General features: G+C 37.1%; 1 protein-coding gene across 3 annotated transcripts in view; it reads left to right on the top strand.

The window, feature by feature from the left end:
• RPS6KA5 (ribosomal protein S6 kinase A5) overlaps positions 1 to 15688 on the top strand; it is a 171694-nt gene that overhangs the window by 86396 nt on the left and 69610 nt on the right. The gene's annotated exons all lie outside the window — the stretch shown is intronic.

The following is a 15688-nucleotide window of genomic DNA, read 5'->3' as shown; positions in this document are numbered from 1 at the left end:
TGGGTAAATACCCAGGAGTGGAATTACTGGATTGTATGGTAGTTTTATTTTTAATTTTTTGAGGCACCTCCACACTGTTTTCCGCAGTAGCTACGCTGGTTTGCATTCCCACCAGCAGTGCACAAGAGTTCATCTTTCTCCACATCCTCACCAACAATGATTATCTTTTGTCTTTCTGAGTCTAGCCATTCTGACAGGTGTAAGGTGATAATCTCATTATGGTTTTGATGTGTATTTCGTTGAAGATTAGTGATGTTGAGCACTTTTTCATGTGTCAGTTGACCCCCTGGATACCTTCTTTGGAAAAACATTTATTCATGTTCTCTGTTTTTTTATCCAACTGTTTTTGGTATTGAGTTGTATAAGTTCTTTATATATTTTTTACATTGACCCCTTGACATATAATTATTTTCATATAAGAAGCTCTTTTTTCTTTTTTTAAGAAGCTTCTTTTCATTTGCTCTAGGAACCAGGAGTCTATACAGGCATCATTTAAGGGATTCCATTGTGTGGGCCATGAAATATATATATCAAGTCCAGCTGCTGCACACTCTCAGATTTTCTTTCCCTCTTCTTTATTTTGCACCTGAAAAATTTTTGTATCTTGGAAATGCTTATCAGATTGGTAAAAATTTAAACATAATGATAATATCAAGAGTTGGTGAGAACTTGTTTTTTTTAAGGCATTCATTTATTGTTGGTGGAGAATATAAGTGGCTATAAGCTTTTTTGAGGAAAATACTTATAAAATACTGTCAGCAATTATGAAAATTTAATATGTAAGTATTAGCAATTTAATTCTGTGAATCTGTCCTACTAATTTATACCTGACCAGGCAAACCTAGTCCAGCTGATATAGAGAAGGTATGGTGGAATTAGAAAATCATCATTGGATTGTAGATGAGTAGGCAGTAGTTTGATGGGAATAGGATATTTCTACATAGTCTCAATTCATCTCCCCACAATTTACCAGTTAATTGCAAAAGGAAACAGAGTAACTTTACTATGGAGAAACCTGGCAAACACCATACTAATGATATGATCTAAATTAACATCAGTATTGGGAAAACTAGCTTCACATGCTTATTGATATTTTCTAAGACAAGTAACATTATTTCATTGATATTCCTTCCAAGAGTGCATAACCTGCACCTGATCATGAGAAAACAAATGAAATTGAGGGTTGAAGTCCACACAATAACCGAACTATTCTTTTCATCGATATAAGATCAAGAAAGAAAGAAAGACCGAAGGTCCAGACTAAAGACCTGTATCTCCAGTGCATTGTATGGTCATAAACCAAATGCCGGACTGGAAATAAAAGTAGCTAGAGAGAACATTAGTGGGACAAATGACAAAATTTGAAGAGTGTAAACTAGATAATAGTTGATTTTTAAAAAGAAAAGATTTTATTTTTAAGCAATCTCCACACCCAACATGGGCTCAAACTCACAACCCAGAGATCAAGAGCTCAAACTCACAACCCAGAGATCAAGAGTCGCATGGTCTACTGACTCAGCACTCCGGGCCCCCCTAGATAATGGTGTTTTTATCATAAAGTTTCTGATCTTTATAATTATACTGTGGTTCTAGGAAAGGTTTTTTTTTTTTTTTTTCCTTAGGATATGCACACTGAAGGATTTAGGGGTAGGAGTGTCATGTCTCCAACTTATTCTCACGAGGAGTATGCACATATATGAAAACATGAGAGATAGAATACAAAAGCAAATGAAATAAAATGTAAACAGTTGGTGAATCTGCATAATAGTTACGGAGATTCCTTGTACAGTTCTTGCAAATATTTTTGTAAGTGTGAAATTTTATCAAGATAAGTTTAAAAATAAACACAATCCAGAGGTAAGGCATTATGAGCTAGGAAAAAATTTTTTAAATAGGGCCCAGATGTACTGACAGTTCTCACCAGCCTTCATTGACTAAAGAGAATGCCAGATTTTATGTCACTGTCTCATATAATGTAAGCCTGTAGAACACGGTCCGAGTATAACAGCAAAATAGCGTTATTGAATTTTATAGCTCTCTTCTGCTCTTTTTCTAAAGCCATTCTAGCATATCCAGAAAGATATATGGATTACATGCATGGCCTTGGTATGTATTATTTCTCACAACTGAGTATTTGATGAGATTTGGACACCAGACAATTTGAGGTTCTGATCTCTGGCAGGAACCTAGATGGTACCACTTCTGTGTTGCCAAATTCAGATTCCTTTGCTTTAACAGGCAGGTGGGCTAAGGTGATGACGTTTTAGGAAAACTTAAGGTGCCTTCCACAGTTGGGGATATTTCTGTGGGCATGGCTAAGTACCCCCCCCCTTTAAAAGAAAAAAAAAACAGCCCAGGGTTCATTCCTGTAAGATAGAAATTAACTCTCTTAAATTATGTGCCATAAATGTATCAGTGATAATTTTAGGTTGGCACATTATCAGAAAAGATTGAAACTCATTATTTACTGTGCCTATTAAAAAAAACAAACCAACCAACCTCAGGGGCTCAGGTTAAGTATCTGCTTTGCGCTCAGGTCATGATCTCAGGACCCTGGGATCGAGCCCTGCATTGGGCTCCTTACTCAACAGGGAGTCTGCTTCTCCCTCTCCATCTCCCCCCCCCCACACGCTCATTCTCTCTCTCTCTCAAATAAATAAAATCTTAAAAAAAAATCCCCTCAGTATAGCCCCCTAGAATGTCTACTTTTGAGTATTGTGAAATTCAGGTGAACCTCTAAAACTTAACTGTGAAAAAGCATGTAAACTAGCAAAGTTATATGACCAAATATATAGAATTATTGGCTCTAAGCCATTTACACATATTATAGAGCTTAATGCAGTTTTTTGGACAGTAATTAGCAAACCAACTGCATGATGACGCTGCTCCTAGTAAGTGACAGTAAAACCATATTTGGAGGGGGTAAAGGACAACTCTAATACATTTTTAAAAATCACTCTTTGGAGTCAGACTGCCCATGTTCATAATTCCTATTCTCCCACTCACAGGATATGCAACTCTGGATAGTTTGTTTAGCTTCATTGTTATCTAGAGAGTACCTGTTTTCCCCGGGGATTATGCTATTAGAATAGTACCTAAGAGCACTGTTTATGAAAGTCAGATTCACTGTCATATCTAAGTGGAACAGGCACTTAGAAGGTATCCAGTCTCTGTGGTTGTTATTACTTCTTTGCCTGATCTCAAAAGCTGTGTTAAGATACAAATTTTAAAGGAGAGCATAAAACAGAACACTGTTTTATGTCACTGAATTCCTTCCTACCTACCAACAGCCCTTTCCTGCTTCGATTTACAGGTTACTGAGATGTTGTGTCCATACAAACAGCAAGAGCCAGGAATGTTCATTGAATCAATGCCACTTGGTCCATTTGTATCATATGTCCAGAGAGGCAAAAAGACTCAGGAATATCAGTAAAAGCAGAATGTTCTCATACTACATCTGACAGTTTCCCTATCATTAAAGAGAATAAAAATAGCGTTGTCTTAAAAAAAAAAAAAAAAAAGACCCAAAATCCAAACTTCATGCTTACAGAGAAAGTGGCAGAGCCTTAAGAAATCTAATTTCCAGAAATCTAATGAATCCTAATTTTTACAGAAAAGTTATTACTCAGGGTAGACAAGTTGGCGTGGACCAAGAGCCCACCAGGCAGATTGGACCTGAAATAATTCTAGTAGTAGATGGTCTTCACTCAGGGGCTTTATTCAGTCTGAGCTTTTTTAGCAAGTCTCTTATGTGAAGAAATGTAATTTATTGCTCAATAAGAAAAGATGGGGTGGGAGGTCAGGTTTCCTTGAATTACAAAGCTGAGAAGAAGAATCTTCCTTTCAGATGTCTGTAAGGATGTGGGTTTTTGCAGTGGCCATCTCCGTGCCATTGTAATTGTCCCAGAATCTGCCTGCATTCTTGAGTCTGGTGTTCTCATTCAAGAGCGTATGAATTTTGTAATTCATCTCATATTTAGCAATATCCCTATGGTCTTTTTAAAATTTTCTTTTATTGTTGTCTTGCGGCCTGGCTAAATTGTTTTTCCTTAGGACAAGCCAGCCCCAACCTTACCCTAAAAGAGTTGCTAGATCTCTTGATAAACACATGGGTGTAGGGACACCAGAAACGCAGTCCCAGCACATCCTCAATAGTCTGAGATCTTGTTGAAAATGAAAACTCTTTACTCTGAACCCTGCCAGTCCAATTCTAAATGCAAATAAGCCCTAAGGCAGTTATGACACACAAGGAGAAAAGTCAGTGAGAAGTGAGCTCAGTGCCCTGGAGAAGCCAGAACTAGGTGTGCATGCTGTAATTTTAACATACATGATGCTGGCCAGCTGTGGGATACCACTCTCAGCTGTTTCCCATGTGCTGGCAGCCAGTACTCATTGGTTTGTTTGTAAATAAACTTGATAGGAACTTTTCTATTCAAATTTATCATGTTGTTTCTAGGGGTGATGTTCCTTACAATTTTTTTTTCTTTTTTGCATACAACACCCTGGAGAATCTGATCAAAGCTGTGGCCCCTCTCTTCTTGGGAGAATGCCCAGATTCTTAACATATGCTTGAAAACAATTGTACATAATTTCAAGGAATTTACATGAAGCATTTTCAGGATGGTTTGTGGAATCTCCTCTTCATGCTCTAAACCAGTCCTAAGAAATTTGTCTTCCTCTCCCTCAAAGGGTTCCAGAAGGGTTCTTTTGTATCTCTCAACAGTTGCAGAAAATACAGTTGAGGGTGATGGTCATGATAATGATAACTACCATTTATTGAGCTTTCACTATTTGTCAGACACTGTGCATTCCTCATATCCAGAAGCGAACTCTGGGTCATGCTCTCATTCTCTCCAAACCTCTTCTTCCAGCAGCCTTCCCTGTCTCAAGGAACACCAACCCCATCTCTTCAGATGCCCAGATAGAGCTGGATCCATACCCCCACCACTGCTGTCACCTTCCTCCTCACCACCATCATTGCTCACCTTGCTTTATTGCAGGTGATCTCCATATTTCCAGCCTTGCTCTTCCCAGCACAGCAGCCAGAGCTATTGATTCTAGTAAAGTGCAGGTCTTATCATACGACTCTTCTACTCAGAATCCTGTAAATTCATTTTTTATTCAGAGGAAAAGATGAGATCCTTCCAATGGATGGCTCAATTCCAGAGGCCACAGTTCACTTAGATCACAGTATGTTGAGCAGCTGCAGTGAAGGTCTACAAGACCTTGTACGAGCTGCCCCACCCTGCAAACTCAGTTACTTCTGTGACCATGTTCCTCCTCCTACTTTTTCTTCATTCAGTGCATTTTAGCCATGTTAGCTTCCTTTCTGATCCTTAGGTACACCAGGCCCTCTCCTGCCCAAGAGCCTTTGCATTTGTTACTTCTGCCAGGAACAGTCTTACCCCCAGATAACTGCTTAGTTCATGTCTCCACTTTCTTAAATTCTTTGCTCAAAAGTCATCTTGGTGAGGCATACACTGACCACCTTTATTAAAATGCAGTCCTCAGCTCTATCCTAGCATTTCCTATCTGCCTTTATCTGTGTTATTTTTTCCATAGTAATCATCATCTTCCAAAATATTCATAGTATCCACTTGACTTTTCCCACTGGAATGCAGCCTTCATTAGGATGGAGATCATTGTCTACTTCAGTATATGTGTGCAGTATCTAAGATTGTATGGTAAGGTCTCAGAGTCTGATGAATGAAATGAACAAACTGTAGGAAAATATATTATTTACCAATATGGTTTTAGATTCAAAAAGATTAAGCAACTTGCTCAAAGTCACATAATTGATGAATAGTATAGCTAGGATTTTTGGATTTTCTGACACTCAAGACCTGTGTTCTTAAATACCAAAAATATTTTTCAAGGATATATAAAATAAGAGGTCAAAATTAAGTCCAGAAGAGGCAGTCTTACAAGGCCAAAGGCTAAAGTTGGAGTTTGGGGCCAACAAAGTGGCTGCAAATTGTGGAGGAGAGGCCCCCTGCCAAGAAAGGAACCATGGGAGAGGTGATTCAGAAATCTTTGTGTGTGGACTGCTTTCTCAGCATTGATTGCATGGGGCAAGAATCCTAGTGGCCCAAAGAGCTAAAAAGCTTAAAGAGCTGGATAAAGATTTCAGCAGCTCCAACCTCAAGGGAGACAGTAAATTCTCCCAAGGTACAGGAACTTGGTAAACTCCACAAAGGTTTCATCAAAATTCTAGAAAACCTGTGCCATAAGAATAAGAACCACACTCCAAGAATCAAAACTAAATGATGGTACTGAATTTTAACTCATTGAATAAAATAAACCCACGAGTCCCTCAGATATAAATAAATAAATTGAATTGTGTGGGTTGCAATAGTTACATGGTTTCAAAGCACCTCTCCAAAATTACTTACTAATTACAAAGGTGAAATAGATAACTTCATGGTAGAGAAGCCAAGGAGACACTGCCTTAATCAAATGATCAAAATGAAAATCATTAATATTAGGATGAATTGAAATAATGCCCCACCTGAGATGATGCACCAAGAACAGTGTCCCTTCCATTATTTCCTCCCAATGATGCACGCCTCCCAATGATGCATGCCAGTACATCAGACAAACTCAGATTGTGGGACAGTGTACAACATATGAAGCTTATAATCTTCAAAAGTGTCAAGGTTATGAAAGTCAAAGGAAGACTGAGAAATTATTCCAAACTGAAGAAAAAAGATAACTGAAGTTAACATTTGATTCAGAACTGGAACCTTTTGCTATACTATTTTGGGAACAACTAAGGAAACTTGAAATTAGGATTGAGGATTAGATGGTAACAGTATATTTAGGTTAAAGTCCTAACTTTTTAAATGATTAGGTTGTGGCATGAAATATAAATGCAAGTATGCATATGAGTGATTGGATATCAAGTTGACAAATTACTTTTAGATGGTTCATGAAAAAAAGTTTTATATACTATATTTGAAACATTTCTTTAAATTTATAATTGTTTCAAAATGACAAAAACAATTATAGTTCTATATTCTAGCATCAAACAACTGGAAAATGAAATTTTAGAATATCCTTTACAATATAATTTCTTTAAACATGAGATATTTGGAAATAAGTTTACTCTGTAAATTATACATTGATGAGAGAAATGAAAGAAAACCTAATTAATAGAGAGATACACCATATTCATGGGCAGGAGCACTCAATATTGTTAGCATGTCAGTTCTCCTTAAGTTGAACTGTACCTGCAAAATTGTCCAAATCAAATCCAAGCAGGCTTTGTTTGGTAGAGATTGACAAACTGATTCAAATTCTATTTATTTATTTATTTATTTATGATAGTCACAGAGAGAGAGAGAGTCAGAGACACAGGCAGAGGGAGAAGCAGGCTCCATGCACTGGGAGCCCAATGTGGGATTCGATCCCGGGTCTCCAGGATCGCGCCCTGGGCCAAAGGCAGGTGCCAAACCGCTGCGCCACCCAGGGATCCCTGATTCAAATTCTTATGCAAAAACAAAGGAACTAGGATAGTCCATCTAGTCTTTAAAGAATAACAAATATATAAGGCTTAAATGATCTGGTTTAAAACTGACTATAAAGTCATAGTAATCAAGGCAGTATGGCATGAAACATATAGATCGGTGAAATAGAAAAGGGACTCCAGAGATAGGCCCACACTTACATAGCCCTTTGATTTTTGACAAAGCAATTCAGTGGGGAAAGAAGTAGTGATCATGTTAGAATAACTGGGTATCTGTATGGAAAAAAAGTGAATCTCAACCCTTACTTTGCTCTATACACAAATATTAGTTTGAAACAGATAGACCCTAAACATAAAACTTAAGCCTATAAAGCATTAACAAGAAATCATAGGAGAATATCTTTAACTAGGGTAGGTGAAGACTTCTCAAAACACTAACCAAAAGAAGGAGGAGGATGGAAGCAGGATGAGAAAGAGGAGGAGAAGGAGGGGGAGAAGGAGGAGAAAGCTGAACTAATAAAAATTAAACATTTTCTACACATCAAGAGACACTTTTAAGAAAATTAAAGGCAAACCACACACTCAGAGGTAATATTTGCCATTCGTGTACTTGGCAAAGAACTTGATTCCAAAATATACAAGAATGCCTATAAACAATAATTTAAAAAGAAAACAAGAGCTTGCTCCTAGAATGGCAGTGTGAGGAGCTACATGGACCTGCTTTCCAAGGAAACAAAACATAACTAGTAAAAGTTATAAAAAAAAAATTAAAATCTCTGGAGGTTGGCCTGTGGGCAGTTTAAGAAACATTTATTCAAGAAAATCTAAATTCAGTAAGAACAGCAAAAGTGGGTAACACTTGGGCCATGACCTTCTGTCCTCCCCCACACTGTATGACAGAAGCTCCATTGGGTGGGTGTGGCCCAGAAATTGGGACCGTCTCTCCCCTCAGCTTCCAGTTAAGGAATACAATATCTCATCAGAAGGTTGCAGGACACCAGCATTTCTCATTCATCTGGCTCCGTGTTACAGAGGCTAAATTCCTAGCACATGTGGCTGAGAGGTTGAGAGCTCCCTTCTAACACCTGGGCCCTACTTATAGGCCAGAAGCTTTATTCCAGGCTTGGAAGGTTGAGAATACAGAGCTCTGATGCCCTTACCCCACCTCATTTGTAGAGTGAAGGTTCTGCAAGCTGAGAAGACCAGAGACTAGTGCCTTCAAGCAGCACCTTGTTAGTAAAGCAGGAGTGTCACTCTGAGAGAAGTGGGTCACTAACCTTACACCCCCCACCCCCACCCCCACCCCGCCAGCTCCAGAGCAGAGGATCAGAGTTTTCCCTAGAGGGAGAGGTAGTTCATAAGCACAGAGCTCTGAAGTTCCTATCAAAATAACTGACTACTTGAAGCAGAGTATGTGGGAAGTTCAAGCCTAAGGATGCTTTTGAGGGGGAAAAATGGAGATTTTGGTGGTGAGCTCATAAGAGGAGGGTTGGTAGCTGCATTAGAACAACAAAGTAAACTGTTGGAGTACCAGAGAGTACAAGGAAAATAGTCAATTATGAAGAACATTCTTGAGGTCAGATCAAATCTCAAACACTGACCTCAAAAAATAGCCCTACAAAGGAGATTGAATTTACTGAATCAGACTGTGAAGTATTTTATGCCCCAGGGCATTATTGAAAATAATAGACTAACCAGCCAGCAATTAGTGGAGCCTAACAACTGGGTGTGATACCAACAGAGGCAGACAGCTTAACAGATCAAGAAAAGAGAGTAAAAAAGAGCCCTGCCAAACCATTGTATGAATGCCGAAGGTTGTGCCCTCTAAGGAGAAGCATCAGAGATTTCTTGTAGATAAAACAGTTCTTATTAGAATATGCAAGTTATTTAATAAAGAAGAGGGGGATCCCTGGGTGGCTCAGCAGTTTAGCGCCTGCCTTCACGCCCAGGGCATGATCTTGGAGACCCAGGATCGAGTCCTACATCGGGCTCCCTGCATGAAGCCTGCTTCTCTCTCTGCCTGTGTCTCTGTCTCTCTCTCTATGTGTCTCTCATGAATAAATAAAATATTTTAAAAATAATAATAAATAAGAATAAAATAAAAACAAGCCTTTGGTGGGGATAGGGAATTAGAATCAGATAAGTTGAGTCCACAAGAAAAAGAAGAGAACCAAAAATATAAATAAGTAAGCTAATATGCTAGTTATAAATATGTACTTGTTCTCTTCTTAGTTTCTTTGAAAGACATAAAATGTATAAAATAGTAATACATATTGTTGGCTTTGTAACATGTAGTTGTACAGTCTATGACAATAATAGCATTAAAAGAAGGAAGAGGGACACTTGGGTGGCTCAGTGGTTGAGCATCTGCCTTTGCCTCAGGGTGTGATCCCTGGGTCCTGGGATCGAGTCCCATATTGGGCTCCCTGCAGGGAGCCTGCTTCTCCCTCTGCCTGTGTCTCTGCCTCTCTCTGTATGTCTCTCATGAATACATAAATAAAATCTTAAAGAAAGGAGAAAGAAAGAATGAGCTGTATAGGAGTAATGTTTATATGTATCACTGCAATTAAATTGATATAAATCTGAAGGTGTTTTTAATGTTAATGTGCATAATAATAAGCCACAGAGCAACCACTAAAAAATAAAAAATAAAAAATGAAATTCATTGAAGGAATTAAAATATCACACTAGAAAATATTCATTTAGTGAAACAGAAGGTTCTAAAGAAGGAATAGCGAAAAAAAACTATATAAATATATATATATAAAACAAAAAAGTAAAACAGTAGGCAGAAACCCAGCTATACCAATAATAACATTAAATGTAAATATACAAGACCATATAATCAAAATGTAGAGATTGTCACATGGGGGAAAAATTCAGTATTATGCTGTTTATAGGAGGTACAGTGTAGATTCAAAGATACGAAGAGATTAAAGAAGGATGGAAAGAGAGAAATCACACAAACAGCAACCACAAGAAAGTAGGAGTGGCTTACTAATATCAGACAAAATAGACTTTAAAACAAACAATGTTACTAGAGATTAAAAAGGGATACTTCACAATGATAAAAGCACCAATTCATCATGAAGACGCAATTATAAACAACTATGTACTTAACAACATACACCCCAAATCTATGAAGCAAAACTGAAGGAATGAAGAGAGAAATAGACAAGTCAGCAATAATACTCCACTTTCAATAATGTATAAGATTGAGCAAAAGAGCATCAAGGAAATAGAAGATAAACCACCTAGATATAGTAGAACTCTCTAAACAACATAGCTGAACACATATTTTTTCTTTTTTTTGTTGTTGTTAAAGATTTTATTTATTTATTCATGAGAATACAGAGCAGAGAGAGAGGCAGAGTCACAGGCAGAGGGAGAAGCAGGCTCCATGCAGGGAGCTGACGTGGGACTCGATCCCAGGTCTCCAGGATCATGCCCTGGGCTGAAGGTGCGCTAAACCGCTGAGCCACCCAGGCTGCCCCACATATTTTTTTCAAGTGCACTAGGAACTAATTCTTTAGAATAGATCATATGCTAGGCCATTAAAAAAAAAAAAAAAAAACTCTATAAGTTAAAAAAGATTAAAATCATACAAAGTATGTTCTCTGATCACGATGGAATAAAATTAGAAATCAGTAACAGAAAGAAATTTGGGATAATCACAACTGTGAAATTTAACAACATACTCTTATATAACCAATGTGTCAAAGAGAAATCAAGAAATACTTTGAGATGAGAGAAAATTAAGGCACTACATGTCAAATCTTATGAAATGCACCTAAACCAGTGCTTAGTGGGAAATTTATAGCTATTAATTGTCTAAATTTAAAAAGAAAAAATTATTTCTTTTTAAGAAGAAAACATTTTGAAAAGAACTCCAATCAGTAACTTAGTCTTCCACCCTAAGGCAGTGGAAAAAGAAAAGCAAACTAACCCCAAAGTGAGCAGATACAAGGAAAATAATAAAGATTAGGCCAGAAATTAATGAAATAGTGTGCAAACAATAAAATGAATGAAGCCAAAAGATAATTCATTGAAAAGATAAAGAAAATGACAAACCTTTAGTTAGACTGACCAACGAAAATGGAAGAAGACTCAAGTTTGTAAAGTTAGGAATGGAAGAAGGGACATTAATACTGGCGACAGTTGTAAAGGGTCATAAATTAAAACCATGAACAAGTGCATGTCAACAAATTAGGTAGCTAAGATGAAATAAATTCCTAGAAAGGCACAAACAATTAGAATCAAGTGGAGGAAATACAACTTCTGAATAGACCTATAACAAGTAAGGAGATTGAAGAAGAAGAAAAAGTAGTAGTAGTAGTTAGTAGCAGCAGCAGCAGCAGCAGCAATAAAATTAGTAATAGTAGTAAGAATAGTAGTAATAAACTAACCACAATGAAAAGCCCAGACCCACATGGCTTCCATAGTGCATACTACGAAACATTTAAAGACCAATTAATACCAGTTTTTACAAATGTCTAAAATATAGAAGAGGAAGAAACACTTCCCAACTAATTTTACGAGGCCAGTATTATCTTAGTACCAAAACCAAACAAAAATATCAAGATAAAACAAGAAAACTATGGACCAATATCTCTTAAGAATAAAAACACAAAACTCCTCAACAAAATACTCTCAAACTGAAGCCAGCAACAAATTAAAAGGACCATATACCGTGGCCAAGTGGGAATGCATCCCAGGAATGCAAGGCCAACTGAAAATCAATCAAAATACCTTATCAGTCGAATAAGGGACAGAAACCATATTAACATCTTGGTAGACATAGAAAAAGCATTTGACAAAATTAAACACTCCTTCGTGATAAAAACACTCAAAAAAGTAGGAATAGTGAACTTCCTGAAAGTCAGAAGCCTAAAAATCAAGAGGCTTTCTTTCCCCCTAAAATCAGAAACGAGGTAAGACTATTCACTTTCACCCCTTTATTCAACATTTTAGTCAAGAAAAGAATGTAAAAGACCTTCACACTGGAAAGGAAAACTAAAACCTGTGTTTACAGATGACATGACCTTAAAATAGAAAACCCTAAGGGATCCACTACAAAGCTATTCATATGAATGAACAAGTTCAGCACAGTTGCAGGAGGCATGACCAACATGCAAATTCTGTATACCTGCAGCAGGTGAAAAATCTAAAAAAGGAAATTTTAAAAACAATTCCGTTTACAATAAAAAAGTAAAATATTTAGGAATAAATTTAGCATTAAAAAAGTGCAAAACTGGGATCCCTGGGTGGCGCAGCGGTTTGGTGCCTGCCTTTGGCCCAGGGCGCGATCCTGGAGACCCGGGATCGAATTCCACGTCAGGCTCCCTGCGTGGAGCCTGCTTCTCCCTCTGCCTGTGTTTCTGCCTCTCTGTCTCTCTCTGTGTGACTATCATGAATAAATAAATAAAATCTTTAAAAAAAAAATGCAAAACTGACACTCTGAAAACTACAAAATGTTGTTGAAGGAAGTGAAAGAAGATCTAAATAAATAAAAAGATCCTACGTTTACGGGTTGGAAGACTTAATATTATTAAGATGACAATACTCCCTAAACTGATCTACAGATTCAACACAACCTCTCTCAAAATTCTAGCTTCTTGCTTTGTAGAAAATGACGAAGTGATCCTAAAATTCATAGAGAAGGGCAAGGAACCTTAGAATAGCTATATAACAATTTTGAAAAGGAAGAGTTAAGTTTGGAAGACTGAACCCTTGCCAATTTTAAAATTTACTACAAAGCTAAAATAATCAAAGTATGGGACTAAAATAAAGATTGAAGATATATATATATATATATATATATATATATATATATATATATATATATCTTCTGAGAGTCCAGAAATAAACTTCTACAGTCAGTTGATCTTTCAACAAGGGTGCCAATGAGGAAAGAACAGTCTTTTTAATTAATGGTATTGGGACAACTAGATAGCCAATTTCATGTGGGCCTGTATGAAATTGGGCCCATACCTCACATGATATACAGAATTAATTCAAAATTGATCAAAGATGAAAAGTAAGAGCTAAAACTCTAACTTTCTTAGAGGAAGGCAAAGGTAAATCTTTGTGACCTTGGTTTGGCAGTGGTTTCTTTCTTTCTTTCTTTCTTTCTTTCTTTCTTTCTTTCTTTCTTTCTTTTTTTTTTGGCAGTGGTTTCTTAAATATGCTATCAAAAGCACAAACAACTAAAGAAAAAACAGATAAATTGGGATTTCTGGTAGGGTGGAGTGGTGAGCGTGTTTTAAAATTCAATGTGGTGATAGTTGCCATAACTCTGAATATACTAAAAACCATTGATTTTTACATGTCAGATGAGTGAATTTCATGACATGTGAATTTTATTTCACATAAAAAACAAAATCAAAAGAGGCAAAAAAAAAAAGAAAAGCCAACTTTGACACTTCACTAAAGAAGATACAAAAATGTCTAAGAAGCCATGGAAAGATGCTAAATATCATTAGTCAAGAAAATACAAATTAAAACCATAATGAGATACCACTAGACACTTAACAGGACAACTAAAATTATAATGACTGAGAGTACCAAATGCTTACCTTGTAGACATTCCGACTGACGTCATATCCCAGCCACTGATGTAGAGTACCTGCCCTATCAGGAGGTACTCTATAACAGCTCCTGCTGTTATAGCCCTTTAGTAGCTTCTGTATCTGGTTTACAGCTGTGAATACCTGGGCCCCTGCCCTGGCTGGAGGTGGCTGTTGACCTCATGAAATGTGCAGCCACATACCTACAAATGAAACATGTTTGTCTTATTGGAAGCCAGGTCTTCACCTTTGGCTCTTTGTTCTAAAAGTAGGAAGTAGGTTACTTGATGTTGGTTCACGTTTGTTTTCTAAAGATTTGTAGTTACTTTTTCTCAGTCTTCCCAGCAAATGGAAAGTAAACCACTGTCTATGTTCCAAGCAACTGCAATCCTCACTAGTTACTATTCCCATTGTAGGGATAAAAAACTACGGCTGAGAGACTTCATTTGCTCAAGGCAGGACACAGTGAAACCATTGTGTAATCCAGGTCCTGTGGACAATATCCAGGTGCCTTAAAGAGAGGAGTTCTTTTTGGGATTCTTTTTTACAACACACTTGCCTTTGAGTTTCAGAGTGATTTTCTTTCAGTCTACTTAATATGAATTCCACTGTAAAGAATTTTTATTTAATTAATAATATATCTATTGAGTGCTTACTGTATGTGGGTACTGTGTTTGTGGAGGTGAATACATCGATTCAGACTTTAAAAAGCTTAGAGTAGAGCAGAGAAAGCCACTGTGCAGATAAACATTTTCAATACAGCAGAATAATTGCAGTGGTTGAAGTCTTTAATAAGTACAGCAGCTAACAAAAAGGGAAGTGATCACCTCTAGAGTGGTGATTGCTGGAGTGGTTATCGAGGATGAGAAAATTGTGTAGGACGTACAGGAGTGGGTAGGAGTTTGTCAGTGGGTCAGCTGACCTGTGGGTGTCTATTTCTGTGTCATGACTAACCGTGGAAACCACTTATGCATAAACATCAGCATTAGATTTAAGCAAATAACTAGTTAAAGGTAGAAAAAATTCATTGTTAGTTGGCAGGAATGCTGTGTTCCTTTACACCTTTTTAATAATTAGCTTTGTGTTAAGATATAATTAAAACCTCTTAGCAAAATACAGAAGCCTGAGAAGGGCAGTGCTTTTTACTGGCATGCGCTTCATAAAATACATTGCAAAGCAACCAGCTATTAGAGTTCTTTCATTCTGTTGCATCTGCTTTTTGGAATTTAAACAGACAAGATGAAACAAATTTGCAAGTTTATGAAGATTTTGCTTTGTTCATTTTTCAAACTGTGCTGAACTTGACAAACGAATATACTTGGGATACATGCTTTTCAAGTTTTTAGGAGGAAAGCTTTAAACTACATCTGTGACTGTTTTCAAAGTCTGCATTCTTACACATAAATGTGTGTTTTAAGGTCGCAGAGTTTCTGACGAAACTACTATCAGTTCATCAATAAATGTCTTATCAGAGCTAATTACAAACACAGTTCTGTTATTGCTTTTATTACTGTTTTTCAGCTCACTTAGGAATTTCTCACTGCAGCCTGGGTTTTTTTTTTTTTTCTTTTTAAGATTTGTTTACTTATCTATTTATTTGAGAAAGAGCACCCACGCAAAAGCGAGAGTCGGGAGGAGGAGAGGGAGAGAGAGAATC

The sequence above is a fragment of the Canis aureus genome, chromosome 9 (assembly GCF_053574225.1).
Source record: "Canis aureus isolate CA01 chromosome 9, VMU_Caureus_v.1.0, whole genome shotgun sequence".
NCBI lineage: Eukaryota > Metazoa > Chordata > Mammalia > Carnivora > Canidae > Canis > Canis aureus.
Note: the sequence above shows the minus strand (reverse complement) of the source record. Positions and strands in the feature narration are given on the sequence as shown.